Source organism: Nicotiana attenuata, unplaced genomic scaffold (assembly GCF_001879085.1).
Source record: "Nicotiana attenuata strain UT unplaced genomic scaffold, NIATTr2, whole genome shotgun sequence".
Lineage (NCBI taxonomy): Eukaryota > Viridiplantae > Streptophyta > Magnoliopsida > Solanales > Solanaceae > Nicotiana > Nicotiana attenuata.
Window position 1 is genome coordinate 411,650 of NW_017670633.1, and position 4,545 is coordinate 416,194.

Consider the following 4,545-nt stretch of genomic DNA (forward strand, 5'->3'; position numbering starts at 1 on the left):
TTCCTTGACAGTTTTTGAAAATCTGAGCAAAGACTTCTAGAAGTGCAATGTCACTCTTACTTGTTTTTTTCCTGAAACTGCCATATGTGGATACCTGTAACAGTATAGATTTGAGTTAGATGTCACCGAAAAATACTTTTTAGCATTGTACCTTTCCTTCTTAATATAGCAAATCATCGAGGGACCAGGTCCCTTTGTGCCTTTTGGAGATTCTGCTGTATCTTCTACATGGCTCTGCTTGACTTGACACATCAAATCAGTCTTTCCATTTACAATATATATAGCTTCACCAGGAGCATTTGTGAATTCTCCATCTTCATCTTCCTTGTTATGTGACCCTTTGCCACTATTGTTGAGAACAAAACATTTTGCATCAAAAGGCTCTCGGGTAAGTCAGCTTGAGTTTTCTCCCATTGAGCAGTTCATAGCGAGACTTCTCGAGAAGGGACCTGATCATGCACTTGTTAATCAAGTAGTAGGAAGTGTTGACTGCTTCAGCCCAAGAACCAGGTCCTCCATAACAAACTTGTTCAACAAATAAAAACTCACATGCCCCCGTCACCTTCGCCATAACTCAGCATCATCATCAATGACACTTAGGCATGTTAGATCACCACCATGCAGAGACTTAAAATCAGCAACGTAAACATTCTTGTATCTTTTGGCCACAAGCATCACCTCACTAGTCACAAGATTTGTGACTGTGCATATCTTGGACAAGAATTCCACTTTATTTCCCTTGTCACATATCTAAGAAACACTCAAGAGACTGTACTTCCGGCCATTGACATAGTACACGTTCTCAATTGAGTGACTGAGTGACTTCCCAATCCTTCCAACTCCTAGAGTGTACCCCTTTTAGCTATTTCCAAAGGGTACACTCTCTCCTTGCAGGGCCTTAAGTGAAAGGAAATCGTTTGTACTTCCAGTCATATGCTTTGAGCAGCCGCTATCCATGTACCATTGTAGGCTGCTTCCTTTCACTGTTTACACAAGAAAATCAAGAGTTAGACTTAGGAACCCAAACGAGTTTGGGTCCCTTGTAATGAGGAAAGGGGTGAATTAGGGCTCTTTTGGTCCTGGTAGGCATTATACGTTTTTTATGTGAAGGATCAGGTTCCCTAGCAGTAGTTACCTAGCTCAATGAGTTTTCTCCCATTGAGCAGTTCATAGCGAGACTTCTCGAGAAGGGACCTGATCATGCACTTGTTAATCAAGTAGCAGGAAGTGTTGACTGCTTCAGCCCAAGAACCAGGTCCTCCATAACCAACTTGTTCAACAAATAAAAACTCACATGCCCCCGTCATCTTCGCCATAACTCAGCATCATCATCAATGACACTTAGGCATGTTAGATCACCACCATGCAGAGACTTAAAATCAGCAACATAAACATTCTTGTATCTTTTGGCCACAAGCATCACCTCACCAGTCACAAGATTTGTGACTGTGCATATCTTGGACAAGAATTTCACTTTATTTCCCTTGTCACATATCTGAGAAACACTCAAGAGACTGTACTTCAGGCCATTGACATAGTACACATTCTCAATTGAGTGAGTGAGTGACTTCCCAATCCTTCCAACTCCTAGAGTGTACCCCTTTTAGCTATTTCCAAAGGGTACACTCTCTCCTTGCAGGGCCTTAAGTGAAAGAAAATCGTTTGTACTTCCAGTCATATGCTTTGAGCAGCCGCTATCCATGTACCAATGTAGGCTGCTCCCTTTCACTGTTCCCTGCACAAGAAAATCAAGAGTTAGACTTAGGAACCCAAACGAGTTTGGGTCCCTTGTAATGAGGAAAGGGGTGAATTAGGGCTCTTTTGGTCCTAATAGGCATTATGCGTTTTTTATGTGAAGGACCAGGTTCCCTAGCAGTAGTTACTTTTTCAACAAAGACTTTGTTTTTCTGTTGAGATTGGAATCTAGCCTTACAGGTTTCCTTAAAGTGCCCAGTATTGCCACAGTGAGTGCAAAGCCAATTGTCAGGTACAGTAGCATACTTGCTATGAGGGTTGTAGGGAGTTTTTTCCCTTTGGAATCTGATTCCCTGCCTGTTTCCCCCATTGTTGGTGTACATAGCAGTGATAGCATCAGAGGACCAGGTACAATTAAGTGACTTATCAAGATCGTTTTTAACCCTTTTCAAATTCTCCTGAAGTTGTCTATTCTTTTCAATCTCAACAACAAGACTTTTTTATAACTTTCTTAAGCTCACTCTCAAGCTCAAGTTAAGCCTTACTAGCCACTTCTTTACCCTTAGTGTTGTCCATCCATTTTTTCGTTTGGCTTTTTGACAAGTTATTTTCTCTAGTTACTTCTTCCGCTTGTTCCTTCAAATCTAAAATAGAAACTACCATATTATCCCTTTCTTGTTCTATGTCACCAATTTCTTCTATTAAAGCATTTTTCTCATTAATGAGGCTATGGTAGGCATCAATCAACACATTTGCTAAGGACATCAATTTTTTCTTAGAGTAAGTTTTTAAATTTCTTTGAACATCAAGAAAACATACCTCATATTCCTCCTTGTCCTCGTCATTATCAGATTGAGCCATGAGTGCAAAGATTGACTCATATTCATTATCAACAACCATCATAGATGCATCTCCTTGGTTATCCTCACCTTCAGATTCACTGGAGGAATCTCCCCAGTCAGCCAAAGCTTGCTTCACCATGTTGTCAGCAGCGTCTCTTCTTTTGAATTTCCTGTCAGGGAACGGGTTCCTCTTAGCTGCCTTATCAGTGTTGGTTTTGTAATGATCCTGTTTATGAAGAGGGCAGTCTTTAATAGATTGTCCAGGCTTTCCACACTTATGATAGCAATCATTTCCTTTAAAATTCCTGCTGGAACTTCCTTTCTTTGGGATCCCACCATTTTTACGAACCATCTTTTGAAATCTTCGAGTGCGATACGTCATTTCAGATTCATCACTACTTGAGTCAGTGAGGGCAACTTTGAGAACCAGGTTCCTCTCCTCATTGGTCTCTCTTCTTTCAAGATCCTTCTTTCTCTTCATTTCGTAAGTTTTGAGATTTCCAACTAGCTCATCTATAGTTAGGGCCTGTAGATCCTTTGCCTCAGTAATGGCATTCACTTTACTCTCCCACGAGCTAGGCAGAACACTGAGAATTTTTCTCACAAGCTTGTTCCTACGAATAATTTCACCAAGTGAGTGTAGCTCATTTATGATGGAGGTGAATCTTGTGTGCATGTCTTGAATAGATTCATCGTCTTTCATCCTGAAGAGCTCATACTCAGTGGTGAGCATATCAATCTTAGATTGTTTTACTTGAGTGGTTCCCTCATGTGCTGTCTGCAAAGCTTCCCATATTTCCTTGGCGGATTGACAAGCTGAGATCCTGTTATATTCATCAGGTCCTATACCACACACCAAAATTTTCTTGGCACGAAAATTTTTCTCCACAGCTTTCCTATCTGCATCGTTGTATTCCCTTCTGGTCTTTCGTACCATCTCCGGAGGATCTCCGACCTTCTTCGTTGGGACATAAGGACCATCACATATAACATCCCACAACTCAGAATCTTCTGCCATGATAAAGTCATGCATTCTTGTCTTCCACCATCCATAATATTGCCCATTGAACCTGGGTGGTTTATATGTAGACTGACCTTCTTCAAAATTTGGTGGAGCAGCCATAAGGATCCTTCCTAGGTGTTAGCCTGATAGGAAGAGCCTGCTCTGATACCAATTGATAGAATATATGAGTCCACCAAACTGTATAGAGAACTAGGTTCTCTATCAGTTCCTACTGTAAGCAACAGACTGTCAGTATTGGGAATCAGGTTCTCTATTTGTTCTCACAGTAAATCGACAGTAAATAAAGAACACAGAGGAATTTTACGTGGAAAACTCCCAGCTCAACGGGATTAAAAACCACGACCTACCCTTGTAGGATTTCAACTTCACTACTGAGCAATCTTTAGATTACAACCTATTGTAACCTAGGAATCAACCTCTTAATCCCTCACTAACTTGTAACTACACTATTACAAGCCACTTTGTAATAACTCTATTACAAAGACTTAATCACTCAATAACTTGTAACAACACTACTACAAGCCACTTTGTAATAACTCTATTACAAAGACTTCACAACTCGACTAACTCTAGCCAAGACACAAACACAAGGGTTTATGATTTACAAAGGGTTTCCTACATAATGCTTCTAACTAAGCTAAGTAGGAGTTACAAATGAAGAACAAATAACAAAGACTCAACAAACCTAAGGACTTAAGATATCTTCAATCTTTGGATCTGGTCCTTGAGGTTGCATCAGCTTTGTTCTTGAGAGAGGTTATGTCTAGCACTTGAGAGAATATTTTCTTTTGATTTTGCAAGTGTTGGAGTGATCAAATCCCTTGCCTCATGTTGATAATATGTGTGTGTGATGTCATCAAGGATGATGTAATAAAGTGCCCTTTAGTTTGGCCTTAGCAAGCTACAGCTGTGCTGCTGTACTGCTGCCAGACGGTACGGTGCAGTAGCCTGTCAGACGGTATAGTGCAGCAGCTTTTACAGCTG